Source organism: Salmo trutta, chromosome 28 (assembly GCF_901001165.1).
Source record: "Salmo trutta chromosome 28, fSalTru1.1, whole genome shotgun sequence".
Taxonomy (NCBI): Eukaryota; Metazoa; Chordata; class Actinopteri; order Salmoniformes; family Salmonidae; genus Salmo; species Salmo trutta.
The window spans coordinates 44,361,376-44,381,659 of record NC_042984.1 but is presented as its reverse complement, the minus strand read 5'-3'; positions in this window follow the sequence as shown (position 1 = coordinate 44,381,659).

Here is a 20,284-nt window from a genome sequence, read left to right as displayed (position 1 = left end):
CCAAAAGCAGTCCCTTACAACAGAAACACCTTACCACCGTTACACCCGGCTTTCAGCGGACCCTTGTCTGGCAGTGAAACAGTTCATTCAGCCTCATTTACTGCCTTTTAAAAAAACATAGCTGATATGACTGACTTGCTTAAACAATTAAACAAATGTGGTTTCTAATGACAATTGAGATGTAAAAACTATGGCATAAAGGGACAACAAGCGGATAAGAGGCAATCCGTAATTCTGATTAAGACATTAATGAGTGAGCTTGGACGAATGTAGTCAATATAACTATTTGTTCAGCACTATTTAAATGTACAGCGACAGAATTCAGAACATGGGCCGTTCTTAGTGTTCTCCCTGCACACCAAGTCAGAACTGTAGGCGAAATTAAGAGGGAAATACCAAATTATTAGGGTGAGGAACATGGGATTCTAAAAGCTTACTACACAACATACACATAGTATTACTTTCTTAGCTACAGTATACATATCTCCCTGGCATATTACATCATTTATGTAGCAGCATACAATACATTTTTGGACTCACCTTGTTGTGCTGTGCTCACTTGATCAGGAAGGTGGCACGGCGGTCCTTCGTGGGCAAATTTTGTCATCAAACTTTGACATCAAAGTCTGTCATTCTCTGGATTTATGGTGCTTTCAAGACAACTGGGAATTCAGAAAAAAAAAAGGTCAAATCAGTGATCTTCAGGTCGTAGCTCTGGGCCCGACTTACAATTCCAAGTTGGATGACCGTTCAAAATGTATTTTCCTAGTCAGAGCTCGTTTCCCCCCCCCCCCCCCCCCGGGTTCCCAATTGTCTTGAACTCACTGAAGTCATATTTCCCAGTTCCAAGTTAACAGTTGTTTTGAGCGTGTCAGAAATCCTGTTGGATTGACAGCATGGCCGATGTTGAATGTTTATCATTTTAAGTTTGGAAAAGAGACCCTTAAACCCAGTGTCACGGTTGTCGTAGGGAAAGGAGGACCAAAATGCAGCAGGTATGTGGTTGCTCATCTTGAACTTTTATTTAACTCAACATGAACACCAAAATAACAAAACGAACTCACAAACAGTCAGTCAGTCAGTCAGTCAGTCAGTCAGTCAGTCAGTCAGTCAGTCAGTCAGTCAGTCAGTCAGTCAGTCAGTCAGTCAGTCAGTCAGTCAGTCAGTCAGTCAGTCAGTCAGTCAGTCAGTCAGTCTTCTCATGCTCACACACACTAGACAAGAAACAATCTCCCACCAAACCTACACCAAACAATTACCCATATATAGGACTCTCAATCAGAGGCAACGAGGAAGCACCTGCCTCCAATTGAGAGTCCCAAAGCCCCATTAACCTAACATAGAAATACACTCACTAGACTAAACATAGAAATACCGAAACATAGAACATAAACCAAAACCCGGAAAAAATAAATCAACCGCCCTTCTACAAAAACACCACCCCGAACCACATAAAACAAATACCCTCTGCGACGTCCTGACCAAACTACCATAACAATTAACCCTTATACTGGTCAGGACGTGACACCCAGACTTGGGACCTCACAGCCACTAGCAGTCATCATCATGAATCAAGTTAGCCACTGATTCCTTCCAAACCACTCATTGTTGAATTTGCGATTTCCAACTTGTTGTGTTATGTTTATGTCCAATGGCCGATGAGCACCGATACGTTTTATCTATAATTTCTGTACATTATTTCTCTTCATATGACAAGGATTAAAAAGGATTTGCCAGTAGATTGTCGACTTGATTCATGATGATGACTGCTAGCTAATATTGTGAAAGTATGATGTTGACATGATCAGTCCAATCAAATCAAATTTTATTTATATAACCCTTCGTATATCAGCTGAAATCTCAAAGTGCTGTACAGAAACCCAGCCTAAAACCCCAAACAGCAAGCAATGCATGTGAAAGAGGCACGGTGGCTAGGAAAAACTCCCTAGGAAAGATCCCTAGAAAGGCCAAAAACCTAGGAAGAAACCTAGAGAGGAACCAGGCTATGAGGGGTGGCCAGTCCTCTTCTGGCTGTGCCGGGTGGATATTATAACAGAACATGGTCAAGATGTTAAAATGTTCATAAATGACCAGCATGGTCAAATAATAATAATCATTGTAGTTGTCGAGGGTGCAACAAGCACGTCCGGTGAACAGGTCAGGGTTCCGTAGCCGCAGGCAGAACAGTTGAAACTGGAGCAGCAGCATGGCCAGGTGGACTGAGGACAGCAAGGAGTCATCATGCCAGGTAGTCCCGAGGCATGGTCCTAGGGCTCAGGTCCTCCGAGAGAAAGAAAGAAAGAGAGAAAGAGAGAATTAGAGAGAGCATATTTAAATTCACACAGGACACCGGATAAGACAAGAGAATACTCCAGATGAAACAGACTGACCCTAGCCCCCCGGCACATAAACTACTGCAGCATAAATACTGGAGGCTGAGACAGGAGTGATCAGAAGACACTGTGGCCCCATCTGATGATACCCCCGGACAGGGCCAAACAGGCAGGATATAACCCCACCCACCCACTTTGCCAAAGCACAGCCCCCACACCACTAGAGGGATGTCTACAACCACCAACTTACCGTCCGAAGACAAGGCAGAGTATAGCCCACAAAAATCTCTGCCATGGCACAACCCAAGGGGGGGGCGCCAACCCAGACAGGAAGACCACGTCAGTGACTCAACCCACTCAAGTGACGCACCCCTCCCATGGACGGCATGGAAGAACACCAGTAAGTCAGTGACTCAGCCCCTGTAATAGGGTTAGAGGCAGAGAATCCCAGTGGAAAGAGGGGAACCGGCAAGGCAGAGACAGCAAGGGCGGTTCGTTGCTCCAGCCTTTCCGTTCACCTTCACACTCCTGGGCCAGACTACACTTAATCATAGGACCTACTGAAGAGATAAGTCTTCAGTAAAGACTTAAAGGTTGAGACTGAGTCTGCGTCTCTCACATGGGTAGGCAGATCATTCCATAAAAATGGAATCAAAGCTACTGTAGATATAATGTGATTTGATGTCATTTTATCTGTGGCCAATGACCTTGAGCCTTCTTGGATGGGCACTTCTAATGTAACTCTATGGCAGCACCCAAGTGGCTTGAATTTTTGAGCTCTACCCTTAGATTTGGCGGTGAGCCAATCACGGCGCAAATAGAGAACATTACCCCTACGCTCCAAATTTTCCGCTGGCTGCCCCACCACTGAAAGCACTGAGCTAGGTTGAAACACATGCCTTTTGGAGCTGCCTTACTCAAGAAAACAAAAAGAGACCATGTTTGTATGCGGCTTTATTCACTTTTTTACATTGTTTGCAAACTGATATGCGACACGTATTAATGCCCAAATAACATGCAAAACAGGCAAACCCAAATGACGGGTCGCCACTGAAAAACACCACCCCATTCCAGAACTTTGACCCTAGCTGATCGTACGCCAGGCCAATGGCCTGGGAAGACAGGACTCTTCTGTTCAACAGACCTTGTAACTCTTTTGCAGGAAACCTCATACACCCAAGCACTTTTCTACAGCTGTCACCACATCTGTTTTCTGATATTTATGTTCCATTTCTGCGGTACAGTTGATAACTATGGCAATGAATGCTAAGAAGCCAACCTTACTAATGCACAAATTCTTATTAATCTGTATTGGCTTAGGCCTACTACTCACCCTTGACCCATCATCCTCTACTACTCACTGCCACAGCATACATCACCTTCTGTTCTACTCTGACATTGGCAACCTCAACCCGCCTGTCGCACCGGGTACTTCTGACCGCAGCAACATGGGCATCCCCACAATTGACATACATATTTTTTTCCACCTATACTACACATTCCTTTGTCCCATGCCCACCTACACACTTCTCACATCTCGGAATCTCCTTACTACACACTGTTGCAACAGGACCATAGGCTTGAAATCTAAAACACCTTAGTGGGTTCGGCACAAAATCTTTCGCAGGATAACTGACAAATCCTAACATGACTTTGTGGGGTAAAGAATCTGCTTCAAAACTCAAAAGGACTGACAGTGTCTTCTCAGTTTCACCACGCTTGCCACCGGGTCTACGTCACAAGCACGCCCATTAGACATTATCAGTGTCATTAAAAGGGAAAGTGGCGTGGTTTGGGTGTGTTCCCGCTTTGAGGATAACACAGTGCAACCGACACGGCCCGGTCCCAAGGACTGTGGGCTCTCGTTCTCCGTGGCCGACATGAGTAAGACATTTAAGCATGTTAACCCTCGCAAGGCTGCAGGCCCAGATGGCATCCCTAGCCGCATCCTCAGAGCATGCTCAGACCAGCTGGCTGGAGTGTTTACGGACATATTCAATCTCTCCCTATCCCAGTCTGCTGTCCCCAATTGCTTCAAGATGTCCACCATTGTTCCTGTACCCAAGAAAGCAAATGTAACTGAACTAAATGACTATCGCCCCGTAGCACTCTCTTCTGTCATCATGAAGTGCTTTGAGAGGCCAGTTAAGGATCATATCACCTCTACCTTACCTGACACCTTAGAGACACTTCAATTTGAAAAAACCACCCCAATAGATCCACAGACAATGCAATCGCCATCGCACTGCACACAGCCCTATCCCATCTGGACAAGAGGAATACCTATGTAACAATGCTATTCATTGACTATAGCTCAGCCTTCAACACCATAGTACACTCCAAGCTCATCATTAAGCCCTGGGTCTGAAACCCACCCTGTGCAACTGGGTCCTGGACTTCCTGACGTGCCACCCCCAGGTGGTGAAGGTAGGAAACCTCCACTTCGGCTGATCCTCAACACAGGGGCCCCACAAGGGTGTGTGCCCAGCCCCCTCCTGTACTCCCTGTTCACCCATGACTGCATGGCCACTCACTCCTCCAACTCAATCATCAAGTTTGCAGACGACACAACAGTACACACAACAGCGTGATTACCAACAATGATGAGAGAACCTACAGGGAGGAGGTGAGGGCCCTGGCGGAGTGGTGCCAGGAAAATAAACTCTCCCTCACCCTGCTATCATCCAGAAGGTGAGGTCAGTACAGGCGCATCAAAGCTGGGACTGAGAGACTGAAAAACAACTTCTATCTCAAGGCCATCAGACTGTTAAATAGCCATCACTAGCCGGTTACTCAATCCTGCACCTTAGAGGCTGCTGCCCTATAGACATAGACATGGAATCACTGGCCACTTTAATAATTGAACACTAGTCACTTTAATAATGTTTACATACTGCTTTACTCATCTCATATGTATATACTGTATTTTATTCTTCTGTATTTAGGTCAATGCCCCTCCGACATTGCTCATCTTAATATCTATATATTTATTAATTCTATTATTTTACTTTTAGATTTGTGTGTATTGTTGAGAATTGTTAGATACTACTGCACTGTTGGAGCTAGGAACACAAGCATTTCGCAACACCCTCAATAACATCTGCTAAAAATGTGTATGTGACCAATACAATTTGATTTAATAATTTAAAGATTCATTTATTATTTGTCTACATTTTAAGTGTTTACTAAGTCAGAAGATAAATATTTATGTTTCTACATTTATAATGGGAAAACAATGAACATGGTTCACAGGATGAAACAAAGAACACGAGATCAGTTGGATAACAAAGCAAGCACTCTATCACGTAGGAACTACCTTAACTCTATTCACTAATCTTTCCCTATAGGACTAAGGAACATTTTTGGAAGTTTAGTTTATTTAGGCCTATTCCTCCGGAGACAGCTTTAGTCAGTTCCACTATTTGCATAAAATATTATTTAACCGCTGGCTATAATTCTGTGTTCATAACAAGTGGGGAACTCTGAAAATACGACTTGTAAACTGGTAGAAACAAGTTCTGTGCGTTCACGTGCTTTGAACTCGTTGAGAACGACGATTGGCTAATAGAAAACAAGCTGCATTTACCATTAACTAAAAGTACAGCTATCATGCACATAAACACATTATTGTTTTCAAAAACCATATTAATAGATTGTTTATGAATAATGTTTTGTTGTTTTATTTACCTGCAGAAAATGCTGTTATCAAGTTAATTTCCTTAGAATGTGACTTCAGTTCAGCTGCAGCATGTAGGAGAAGTCTGAGCTCAGAGATGATAGACGAGTTTCCCACTAACAATTGCCAATTGGCTGGGTGTTCAAGTGGAATTTTCCCACTCCTTTTTGAAAACAAATATACAAGATGTTATGAACATGTAATGAGGGATAACCCTTTAGGTGTAATCAAAGATTATCTATTGACCAGATACTCTAGTGGCCGCTCTAACAATGAAAAAAAATGGTTTAAAACTGGAAGCCAGTCAGGGGGAGGCAAGATCAGGTGGGACCGTTCTAGCCAATGAAAGGGCAGATACGCATACAGACAACAGGCACAACGGTTTCCACTAGTTACCACAGCCACAAAGTCAAAATTGGCTATATTGTAAAAATGTATGGACTTTTTTTGCTTTCTGGTCTTAATTTAAGTTAAGGGTTAGGTATAAGGTTATCTGTGTGGTTAAAGTTTGGATTAAAATCACATTTTAAGAAGATAAATTGTAGAAATAGGCAGGGTTTACGACTTTGTGGCTGGGATAACGAGTGACGACTAGGCACAACTCCAATATAAAGTGTTTTTTCACGAAGTTGCCGGGATGTCACGTATCCTACTTATATCAATACACTCATAACAACCTAACTATTACGAAACGTTTATTTGATAAAATAAGCCACACGTAGCAAATAAGCCATTCCATTTTTGTTAACCAAATTCAACACTCTTTCATTGACCTCTATACAACAACTCCTCGCTTGGTGAATGGAAAAAGTAACACCTGCTGGGCCCAGTTATCCCTCTCCTTCAACTCTTCCTCTTCAGTGTTCCCGATAGATATATAATGTATGGAGCTGACAAGATTCTGTAGTCTTCCTCAGTGTTTCTTACATTTACACATTTTAGTCATTTAGCAGACGCTCTTATCCAGAGCAATTTACAGTAGCGAATGCATACATTTCATAATTTTTTTTTTTTCATACTGGTCCCCCGTGGGAATCAAACCCACAACCCTGGCGTTGCAAACACCATGCTCTACCAACTGAGCCACACGGGACCATTAGTCCATTGTTGACATAGTCCCACAATGTTTTGCTTGTCAGCAATCAAGTTTTCAATATATGTAACTTTCCAAAAACAGAAATCACCCCCTTATGATGTAAAATGCAGCATCATATAATGCAAAATACATCATACAGGGATGATTATCAATAATAATCTCATAATGTAGGTAGCCTACCTGCACTGTATATGTGAGCTGTTGGCTAGAGCGCATGTGCCAAGACCAAAGTGGGCACATTTGCTATATAATGCAAACATTTTTGTGACAAAACCATCAGTAGAGTTGAAAATGCGATGGAAACACATTTAACTTGTATTTTCATTCATGGGAATTTAACAGCAAAAGCTATTTTTATGTGCACAGCCTTTTATCCGCAAAAAGTCTGTTTGATGGAAACACATCTCTGGTGGGTAAATCTGCATATTGTTTCATACAGATTTTAGAATATTCACATTATAATCTGTTGCAAATTGGATGGAAATTTAGCTTATGAAACAGATTATGACAAATGGCTTTATTTGAACGGACAGACCAACTACATCACGGATGACATGAGTTCTACAGTGTTTCCTTTATTTTGGCAGTTACCTGTTACCACAGTGCAGGTATCGCAACCGTATGCCATTTATGCCTAAACAGACATTGTTAACATTCAGATGAGACAGACATATCCATATATTTAAAGGACTGTTGATGATTATTATGCATTATTAAAATTTTACAAACAAATTGTGTTACTAGTATTAGGCCATGAATTTACCACTTATTATGGACTAAGCATGACTGGGCAGGGGCAGCCATGGGTGGGCCTGGGAGGGCATAGGCTCACCCACTTGGGAGCCAGGCCTACCCACTGGAGAGCCAGGCCCAGCCAATTAGTTTTTCCCCATAAAAGGGCTTTATTGCAGACAGAAATACTCCTCAGTTTCATCAGCTGTCCGGGTAGCTGGTATCAGACGATCCCGCAGGTGAAGAAGCCAGATATGGAGGTCCAGTGTGGTTACACGTGTTCTGTGGTTGTGAGGCCAGTTGGACGTACTGCCAAATTCTCTAAAACGGCTTATGGTAGAGAAATGAACATTACATTTTCTGGCAAAAGCTCTGTTGGACATTCACTATTCCAACGTAATTTCTGGTCACAACTTGTAGACTTGTAGACTTGTTTACGTGCTGATGTGCGTTTTGTTGATAACCTTACTTTGCTACCTGCCAACTTTACGTTTTTTCCTTTTTAATTACCCTTTATATTTTTAGTTTTTCCCTCCCTGGACATTGTTCATTCAACTTTTTCACTCCAGATGCTTTATTATTTCCACTCCATCGTAACGGAAACCCTGAGAGTTTTGTTTTTAGTTTTTCTCTGAATATTAACACCATAATATTAATCAAACTAATTAAGCCAAATTTCTTCAAATCACATATACTATGTTATTACAAAAAAACTTTTTAAATTCTCTGGTAATGTCAATACGGAATACTATCAAATGCTTCTCAAAGATGCCTTCTTATGGTCAAACTCACAATAACTTGCAGTAACAGAAAAAACGGCTGACAATTTAATGTTATGCCACAGAATGCTGCGGCAGCACGCAAGTTGTGCCACAGTATGGAGCAACTTTTAACGGAGGAACCACTGTACATAGGCGTATAGAGGCCCATTATCAGCAACCAATGGCACGTTGTGTTAGCTAATTCAAGTTTATAATTTTAAAAGTCTAATGGATCATTAGAAAACCCTTTTGCAATTATGTTAGCACAGCTGAAAACTGTTTGTTCTGATTAAAGAAGCAATAAAACTGGCCTTCTTTAGACTAGTTGAGTATCTGGAGCACCAGCATTTGTGGGTTCGATTACAGGCTCAAAATGGCCAGAAACAAAGACCTTCCTTCTGAAACTCGTCAGTCTATTCTTGTTCTGAGAAATGAAGGCTTTTCCATGCAGGAAATTGCCAAGAAACTGAGGATCTCGTTCAAAATTGTGTACTACTCCCTTCAAAGAACAGCGCAAACTAGCTCTAACCAGAATAGAAAGAGGTGTGGGAGGCCCCGGTGCACAACTGAGCAAGAGGACAAGTACATTAGAGTGTCTCGTTTGAGAAACAGATGCCTCACAAGTCCTCAACTGGCAGATTTCAATAAATAGCACCCGCAAAACACAAGCCTCAAAGTCAACAGTGAAGAGGCGACTACCCCATTATAGGGTAGTGTGTTTAGATTGATTCATCAGGACAATCAAATCAAATCAAATGTATTTATAAAGCCCTACTTACATCAGCTGATATCTCAATGATCCAACACACCTCCAGGCTGTGTGTGGGCTATTTGACCAAGATAGAGAGTGATTGAGTGCTGCATCAGATGACCTGACCTCCACAATCACCCGACCTCAACACAATTGCGATCTCAAATATTAAATATAGTTTAATTTAACACTTTTTTGGTTACTACATGAGTCCATATTTGTTATTTCATAGTTTTGATGTCTTCACTATTGTTCTGACCTTAGAGAGCCTTTTTTATTCTCTATTTTGTTAGGTCAGGGTGTGACTTAGGTGGGCATATCTATGTTTCTATTTCTTTGTTGGCCTAGTATGGTTCCCAATCAGAGGCAGCTGTTTATTGTTGTCTCTGATTGGGGATCATACTTAGGCAGCTCTTTGTCCCACCTGTGATTGTGGGATCTTGTTTTTGTATAGCTGCTGTGAAGCCTGCAGAACGTTACATTTGGTTTTTGTATTTTGTTGTTTTGTTGGTGTTCATCTCATAAAAGAAAGATGTACGCCTACCACACTGCACCTTGGTCTCATTCCAACAACGAGCATGACAGTTCTACAATGTAGAAAATAGTAAAAATAAAGAGAACCCTTGAATGAGTAGGTGTGTCCAAACCTTTGGCACTGTATATGTTTTCTTCTGGAGATTGATCAGCTTTAATATTGCAGATAGATTCTGGCTTCCATCAATGTAATTGTCTGCGTCATTTCCAATCCCCCGTATATCATTTTTTATATATTTTGTTTATTTTCCCCTAACCCTACCATCCCTCCCCTAATTGGAGTAAACTAATGGACAACAACACTTAGGCTTCTACTTCCAGCTTATAGATACTATATAGATTTTACAGACACAGTATATATTACAATAGTTATCTTTTATTTGTTTTTAGTCCCATCCTTCAGCCAGACAGCCCAGCCAACCCAAGCCGCCTACACACCCGACCCCCACCAGTCTAGTCAGTAATTCAACTCTCTCCCAAACACAACTTCCTTCCCATCTTTTTTTATGTCTCAAGGGAAGTGTTTGGAAAACAAAAGTTGCATGAAAACACACATACACCTACACAGAAACACATAGAAACAGTACACCCTCCATGTAATTCATATCATAGGCCTAATAGTACTGTAGAGCTCGTTTTACTTGCACACTATATACCTGGGTCAACCCGTCCTGCTGTTAGGGGTCCACGGTCCTGTAACGCCCCAACCCAACACCCCCCCCTTCAGCTTTAGGATCTTAGTGAAACATTAATTATTGGTTTCAGGTGTGTTAGGCCAAGGCCAGAGTAACAAGATTACAGCAGACCCCTGGGGCCAGGACTGAGCAGCGCAGCAGCTAGGGATTGCCTAAATCTCCCCTGACGTGGGCATGTTTTCAATGCAGACTCCTTTTGTCGTACAGTAATCCAAATCAGGCATTCAGACCTTATGAAAGTTGCACAGTGTAGCCTTAATCTCAAAACAAATCGAGTGATACTGTACATAACTTGACATTTCTTCCATACATTGTGGGAGGAACCTTTCAACCTTCCAATTAATGGCAATGTCACGCCCTGACCATAGAAAGCCCTCAGGGTTCTCTATGGTGTTTTAGGTCAGGGTGTGACTAGGGGGGTTTCTAGGTATTATATTGTTATGTTGGTGTGTGTGTATGGTTCCCAATTAGAGGCAGCTGAATATCGTTACCTCTAATTGGGGATCATACTTAGTGTGTCCTTTTTCCCACCTGCTATGTGGGATATTGTTTTGTATGAGTGCCTATGTGCGCTACGTATTTCACGATCGTTATATCTTTGTTGTTTTGGAAGTTTCACTATCATTAAAATGTGGAACTCTACTCACGCTGCGCCTTGGTCCAATTATTCATACGACGGTCGTGACAGGCAATGCATTTATTAGCCACTATAAATGCTAGGTTACATAGTTTCTTCTTATAACAGTCTCCTGTATCAACATTTCCAAGCAAACAAGGAGAAGGGAGAATCTGTAGACATACTGAAATAAAAGAATATCCTTTTTGCCAGAATTCAGCCAGCCCTCACAAGACCACAGCATATGCAAATATGTCCCCTTTTGTGCTTTACACCTCCAACAGTACAATACCATTTCTGAGTGCAAGATATACAGTTTCACTGGCATATAGTATGTTCTATGAATGGTCTTAAACTGTAGTCATTTATGTCTGAGATTATATGAACATGACTGGGCATTTTAACATATCTGTATCTATTCATCATCAATTCCTCATGTTTTTGTTTGACATGCTTTGTCATTGGGAAAAGCTTCTATCAACCGTTGATACAGTTTGGAAATCGACTTTGGAGGTTTGTCAGACTGCCTTAAAAAATATAATCTGGCTTGTCCAGTGTTTGCTTGACAGAGAATGAAGTGTTGTATCTGCAAAAATTCACCTCACCCAGTTGATCAACTTGTAAACTCACTTTTGAGAAAACCGTCTTTCAATGTTTTGGTACTACTATTGGAGAGCCCTTTTTTTCTACACCTTTTTTTTACACCATTCGGCATCGTTCACACCCTCTTTAGCCCGCCCCATCTCTTTAAGGGTTGATCTGAGCATGCTGTACTAACTTGCCAGCTACTTCCAGACATCTAGGAGAGAGAGAACAGCTCACTGAAATCCGTTTTGTTGCTAACCTTACTTTGCTACCTGACAACTTTACGGTTTTTACTTTTTAATTACTGTTTATATTTTTAGTTTTTCCTTCACTCAACTTTTTTTTTTCATTCAACTTTTTCACTCCAGATGCTTTATCTGGACGTGTTTCATCAGGACCTCCACCAGCCGAAGCTAAGTACTAACATTAACATGATGCCTTCTAATTGCAGTCGCTGTACTCATAATATACAGGAGAACGATCGCCTTACGGCGAGGATAGTAGCTGTGCTGCAAGCCCAGCTTCAGACGCAATCGTTAGGCAAGGGTAATTTAAGTGTAGGAAAGGATGAAACAGCGTCTGTGCCGCCAGTAAGTACAGATACTAGTATAAATCCTCTTGCACAGTCCCCGCAGCCGACAACTTTCTCATGGCTTCTGAAAGGAAATGCTGAAGGAATGCTCAACCTGTGTCGCTCATTCACCCAACAGAAACGTTCAATCGGTTCTCCCCAGTAAGCCTCCCACCATTAGCTCTGACAAATTGAAAACCCTAGTCATTGGCGACTCCATTACCCGCAGCATTGGACTTAAAACGAATCATCCAGCGATCATACACTGTTTACCAGGGGGCAGGGCTACCGACGTTTTAAGGCTAATCTGAAGATGGTGCTGACTTAAGCTAAAACTGGCGAGTGTAGAGAGTATAGGGATATTCTTATCCACGTCAGCACCAACGATGTTAGGATGAAACAGTCAGAGGTCACCAAGCGCAACATAGCTTCAGCGTGTAAATCAACTAGAAAGATGTGTCGGCATCGAGTAATTGTCTCTGGCCCCCTCCCAGTTAGGGGGAGTGATGAGCTCTACAGCAGAGTCTTACAACTCAATCGCTGGTTGAAAACTGTTTTCTGCCTATTTACAAAGATAGAATTTGTAGATAATTGGCCCTCTTTCTAGGACTCACCCACAAGCAGGACCAAGCCTGGCCTGTTGAGGAGTGACGGACTCCATTCTAGCTGGAGGGGTGCACTCATCTTATCTACCAACATAGACTTGGCTCTAACTCCCCTAGCTCCACAATATAATAGGGTGCAGGCCAGGCAGCAGGCTGTTAGCCAGCCTGCCAGCTTAGTGGAGTCTGCCACTAGCACAGTCAGTGTAGTCAGCTCAGCTATCCCAATTGATACGGTGTCTGTGCCTCGATCTAGGTTGGGCAAAACTAAACATGACGGTGTTCGCCTTAGCAATCTCACTGGAATAAAGACCTCCTCCATTCCTGCAATTATTGAAAATAGGGCTACTTAATGTTAGATCCCTCACTTCCAAGGCAGTTATAGTCAATGAACTAATCACTGATCATAATCTTGATGTGACTGGCCTGACTGAAACTTGGCTTAAGCCTGATGAATTTACTGTGTTAAATGAGGCCTCACCTCCTGGTTACACTAGTGACCACATCCCAGCGCATCCCGCAAAGACGGAGGTGTTGCTAACATTTATGATAGCAAATTTCAATTTACAACGATGTTTTTGTCTTTTGAGCTTCTAGTCATGAAATCTATGCAACCTACTCAATCACTTTTTATAGCTACTGTTTACAGGCCTCCTGGGCCATATACAGCGTTCCTCACTGAGTTCCCAGAATTTCTATCGGACCTTGTAGTCATGGCAGATAATATTCAAATTTTTGGTGACTTTAATATTCACATGGAAAAGTCCACAGACCCACTACAAAAGGCTTTCTGAGCCATCATCGATTCAGTGGGTTTTGTCCAACATGTCTCCGGCCCTACTCACTGCCACAGTCATGTTCTGGACCTAGTTTTGTCACGTGGAATAAATGCTGTGGATCTGAATGTTTTTCCTCATAATCCTGGACTATCGGACCACCATTTTATTACGTTTGCAATTTCAACAAATAACTTGCTCAGACCCCAACCGAGGATCATCAAAAGTCATGCTATAAATTCTCAGACAACTCAAAGATTCCTAGATGCCCTTCCAGACTCCCTCCGCCAACCCAAGGACGTCGGAGTACAACAATCAGTTAACCACCTAACTGAGGAACTCAATTTAACCTTGTGCAATACCCTAGATGCAGTCACACCCCTAAAAACCAAAAACATTTGTCATAAGAAACTAGCTCCCTGGTATACAGAAAATACCCAAGCTTCCAGAAAATTGGAAATGGCTCCACACCAAACTAGAAGTTTTCCGACTAACTTGGAAAGACAGTACCGTGCAGTATCGAAGAGCCCTCACTGCTGTTCGATCATCCTATTTTTCCAACTTAATTGAGGAAAATAACAACAAACCAAAATGTATTTTTGATACTGTCGCACAGCAAACTAAAATGCAGCATTCCCAAAGAGAGGATAGCTTTCACTTCAGCAGTGATAAATTCATGAACCTCTTTGAGGAAAAGATCATGATCATTAGAAAGCAAATTATGGACTCCTCTTTAAATCCGCATATTCCTCCAAAGCTTAGTTGTCCAAAGTCTGCACAACTCTGCCAGGACCGAGGATCAAGGGAGACACTCAAGTTTTTTAGTATTATATCTCTTGACACATCGATGAAAATAATCATGGCCTCTAAACCTTCAAGCTGCACTCTATTGGACCCTATTCCAACTAAACTACTGAAAGAGCTGCTTCCTGTGCTTGGCCCTCCTATGTTGAACATAATAAACGGCTCTCTATCCACCGGATGTGTACCAAACTCACTAAAAGTGTCAGTAATAAAGCCTCTCTTGAAAAAGCCAAACCTTGACCCAGAAAATATAAAAAACTATCGGCCTATATCGAATCTCCCATTCCTCTCAAACATTTTAGAAAAAGCTGTTGCACAGCAACTCACTGCCTTCCTGAAGACAAACAATGTTTACGAAAGCTTCAGTCTGGTTTTAGACCCATCATAGCACTGAGACTGCACTTGTGAAGGTGGTAAATGACCTTTTAATGGCATCAGACTGAGGCTCTGCATCTGTCCTCATGCTCCTAGACCTTAGTGCTGCTTTTGATACCATCGATCACCACATTCTTTTGGAGAGATTGGAAACCCAAATTGGTCTACACGGACAAGTTCTGGCCTAGTTTAGATCTTATCTGTTGGAAAGATATCAGTTTGTCTCTGTGGATGGTTTGTCCTCTGACAAATCAACTCTAAATTTCGGTGTTCCACAAGGCTCCATTTTAGGACCACTACTGTTTTCACGATATATTTTACCTCTTGGTGATGTCATTCGGAAACATAATGTTAACTTTCACTGCTATGCGGATGACACACAGCTGTACATTTCAATGAAACATGGTGTCACGAATCCCACCGAAGGTGGCTCCCCTGCCTGCTCGGGCGGCGCTCGGCGGTCGTCGTCACCGACCTACTAGCCTCCGCTGATCCCTTTTTCCTTTTCGTTTGGTATGTCTTATTGTTTGCACCTGTTCCTCATTTGGTCTTTTGATTTTGGTTATTTAAGCCTGGTTAGCCCGCCCAGTGTTGTGCGGGATTATTTTAGCGTCAGGTTGTGTTTTTGTAGTTGGATGTGCTGGCGATTAATTACTTAATATTATATGCATGCTGTGCACCTGTTTTGGGCACTTGGCATTTTTTCCACGCCGTTTGTGTTGGCGTTGATCGTGTTGTGTTTTTGTTTAAATAAACACAAAGTTCCGTACCTCTGCTCTCTGCGCCTGACTCCTACCACCACTCCTAGCAACCGTCTGACACATGGTGAAGCCCCAAATTGCCCTCCTTGGAAGCCTGTGTTTCAGACATAAATAAGGAAGTGGATGTTCTACTTTTAAACTCAGACAAAACAGAGATGCTTGTTCTAGGTCCCAAGAAACAAAGAGATCTTCTGTTGAATCTGACAATTAATCTGGATGGTTGTACAGTCGTCTCAAATAAAACTGTGAAGGACCTCGGCGTTACTCTGGACCCTGATCTCTCTTTTGACGAACATATCAAGACTGTTTCAATGACAGCTTTATTCCATCTACGTAACATTGCAAAAATCAGAAACTTTCTGTCCAAAAATGATGCAGAGAAATCCATCCATGCTTTTGTCACTTCTAGGTTAGACTACTGCAATGCTCTACTTTCCGGCTACCCGGATAAAGCACTAAATACACTTCAGTTAGTGCTAAACACGGCTGCTAGAATCTTGACTAGAACCCAAAAATATGATCATATAACTCCAGTGCTAGCCTCTCTACACTGACTTCCTGTTAAGGCAAGGGCTGATTTCAAGGTTTTACTGCTAACCTACAAAACATTACATGGGCTTGCTCCTACCCATCTTTCCGATTTGGTCCTGCCATACATACCTACACGTACACTACAGTCACAGGACGCAGGTCTCCTTACTGTCCCTAGAATTCCTAAGCAAACAGCTGGAGGCAGGGCTTTCTCCTATAGAGCTCCATTTTTATGGAATGGTCTGCCTACCCATGTGAGAGACGCAGACTCAGTCTCAACCTTTAAGTCTTTACTGAAGACTTATCTCTTCAGTAGGTCCTATGATTAAGTGTAGTCTGTCCCAGGAGTGTGAAGGTGAACGGAAAGGCACTGGAGTAACGAACCGCCCTTGCTGTCTCTGCCTGGCCGGTACCCTCTCTCCACTGGGATTCTCTGCATCTAACCCTATTACATGGGCTGAGTCACTGACTTACTGGTGCTCTTCCATGCCGTCCCTAGGAGGGGTGAGTGACTTGAGTGGGTTGAGTCACTGACGTGATCTTCCTGTCCGGGTTGGCGCCCCCCCTTGGGTTGTGCCGTGGCGGAGATCTTTGTGGGCTATACTCGGCCTTGTCTCAGGATGGTAAGTTGGTGGTTGAAGACATCCCTCTAGGGGTGTGGGGGCTGTGCTTTGGCAAAGTGGGTGGGGTTATATCCTGCCTGTTTGGCCCTGTCCGGGGGTATCGTCAGATGGTGCCACAGTGTCTCCCGACCCCTCCTGTCTCAGCCTCCAGTATTTATGCTGCAGTAGTTTATGTGTCGGGAGGTTATGTGTCGGGAGGTTATATCTGGAGTATTTCTGCTGTCTTATCCGGTGTCCTGTGTGAATTTAAATATGCTCTCTCTAATTCTCTCTCTTTCTTTCTTTCTTTCTTTCTTTCTTTTTTAGGACCATGCCTCAGGACTACCTGGTCTGATGACTCCTTGTTTCCCCAGTCCTTTTCTTGTCACCAGCACGGGGTGCACCTGTGTAATGATCATGCTGTTTAATTTGCTTCTTGATTTGCCACACCTGTCAGGGGATGGACTACCTAGGCAAAGGAGCTCACTAACAGGGATGTAAACAAATGTGAACGACACCTGTAAGTCTCTGGTGTGCATCGTGTGTTTATTACCACTTGAAGTTTTTGCAGATGCCCTCCAGCAGGGCCTTCAGCTGATGTGGAAAACAGTAAACTGGTTTTTAATTTTCAAAAAGTCACAGAAGATGAGGTCTTATCTGCACTATCTGCTATAGATTCTAAAAAATTAGGTGCTGACAATCTGGATCCATATTTACTCAAGTGTGCAACACCTTTTATTGCTAGTGCAGTGACGCATGTCTTTAATCAAACATTAGTCGTAGGTAAGATTCCTTAAGCTTGGAAATAAGCTTTTGTTTTACCACTCCTCAAGGGAGGTGATGGTAGTGAATTGGATAATTATCGGCTCATCTCTAAGCTCTCCTGTTTGACAAAAATTCTAGAATTATTGGTGAATAGGCAACTACAATATTTTTTAACTGTTAACAATACTCTTTCTAACAATCAATCTGGCTTCAGACCTAAACACAGTACCTGTCACGTTCGTTAGATGAAGGATCGGACCAAGGCACAGCGTGAGTAGCGTTCCACATAATTTATTATAAAGTGAAACGTAATGCAATATAAAACAAATAAAGAATAGACGAACCGTGACTACAACGCAACAATACATAAACAATATCCCATAACCCCCAAGTGAAAAACAAGCTACTTAAGTATGATCCCCAATTAAAGACAATGATTACCAGCTGCCTCTAATTGGGAATCATACCAATCACCAAACATAGAAAAACTAAACTAGAACCCCACATAGAAAATAACAACTAGAAAACCCCCTGTCACGCCCTGACCTACTCTACCATAGAAAATAAAAGCTTTCTATGGTTAGGACGTGACAGTACCACTACGGCCACTGTACGTGTTGTAAATTATATTACTAATGCCCTAGATAATTGAAAGTACTGTGCCCCTTGTTCATAGATTTGTCTAAAGCTTTTGACACTGTAGACTATGCAATACTTTTGGGTAAGCTGTCGTTAATAGGACTGGGATCGGATGCCTGTCGTTGGTTTCATGACTATCTAAAGGATAGAAGTCAGGCTGTTAGAGTCGACGGCATCCAGTCGGAGCCATTGGAGTTGGTCCCACAAGGTTCGATACTGGTCCATTACTGTTCACTCTCTACATAAACAATGTCGGAAATGAGATACGAAAGTGTAAAATTCATTTATATGCTGTCATGTACTCTATCGCTTCAATGGCTGACTAAGCATTATCACAATTGGAGACAGATTTTAAGATTTTACAAGGGTCTTTTATACAGCTGAAATTTGTTTTAAATTGGTGGATCAGCGCCGCTTGCTCCTGGACGCGCTCCTCTATCCCCATATCAGGGGCACCTGCTCCTGCTGACTCCATATGGTTAGTTGTGGTATTCTGTAAGGGGTGCGTAACTGGTGGCAGGGAAGACAGACGCAGGAGAGCAGAACTTGGTAATAGCCGGAGCAGTTTAACCTTTTGGGGCTAGGGGGCAGTATTTGCACGGCCGGATAAAAAACGTACCCGATTTAATCTGGTTACTACTCTTGCCCAGAAATGAGAATATGCATATAATTAGTAGATTTGGATAGAAAACACTCTAAAGTTTCTAAAACTGTTTGAATGGTGTCTGTGAGTATAACAGAACTCATATGGCAGGCCAAAACCTGAGAAGATTCCATGCAAGAAGTGCCCTGTCTGACAATTTGTTGTCCTTCTAGGGCGTCTCTATCAAAAATACAGCATCTCTGCTGTAATGTGACATTTTCTAAGGCTTTCATTGGCTCTCAGAAGGCGCCAGAAAGTGGAATGAGAGCTCTGCAGTCTCTGGGCGAACAAAAGCAGAAGTTTTTGTGAGTGGTCAGGCAGGGAACACTGACACTGAAGCGCGCGTGCACGAGAGGAAACATTTATTTTAAACAGCGTATGACATGCTTCGAAGTACGGTAATGGAATATTTAGGTTTTTTTTGTCACGAAATGCGCCCGCGCGTCACCCAAGGTCACCCAGGGAGGTTAATAGTAAAACCAACGGCATAAGAAATCCAAAATATGGGCACAATAATCCGACGCGCACCAGTCAAATAAATGTGCATTTACAACAAACAATACCACACAAAGACATGGGGGGAACAGAGGGTTAAATACACAACATGCAATGAGGGAAATGAAAACCAGGTGTGTGGGAAAACAAGACAAAACAAATGGAAAATGAAAAATGGATTGGCGATGGCTAGAAGACCGGCGACGTCGACCGCCGAACACCGCCCGATCAAGGAGAGGCATCGACTTCGGCAGAAGTCGTGACATAGAATTATAATTCCTAAAACCAGGTCTCAAGCATGGATTACACTTGAGGCCCATGAAATTTTCACAGAGTTGGGTATGGCTGCCTTTTCCTGTTACGCTCCTTGCTTATGGAATAGCCTGCAGACTAAACTTAAACTTGAGACTCTTGTCCCCCTTGCCCATTTTAAACATTTATTGGACGATTTTTATTTTTGTATTGCTTGTAACTGCTTCAGGTAATGCAAGTTCTTGTGCTTTTAGGGGAATAACCTATGTGTAAATGTAACAATCTGCTGCTGTATTTTTTGTTGTTATCTGTGATCGTTTTGTTTGTCTTGTGTAGTTTCATAATCATTGTACCTAAAAAAGATGGTCTCAGTCTGTGTTCCTTGTTTGAAATAAAGGTATAATAATATGAAACAAAATGCAGTATCCTACTGTATGATGAAAATCATTTCAGACTATTCTGTTAAAAGAACTAAAGTCTGCACATTTTAATCAAAATTCTAATCTTAATTGGTTTATTTCAAACTGTCCTTTTGTGAAACGCAGCTGGGAACTAGTTCTGTATGATGGCGAGTGGTGGGGTCAACAAACAAGAATTGGAGGATCCTGCATAATTACTTAAATCTCTAGCTTGGGAACGTTTTTGGCTTCCCAGTAGATTACAAAGGTGATGGATAGAGTGTTGTGGAT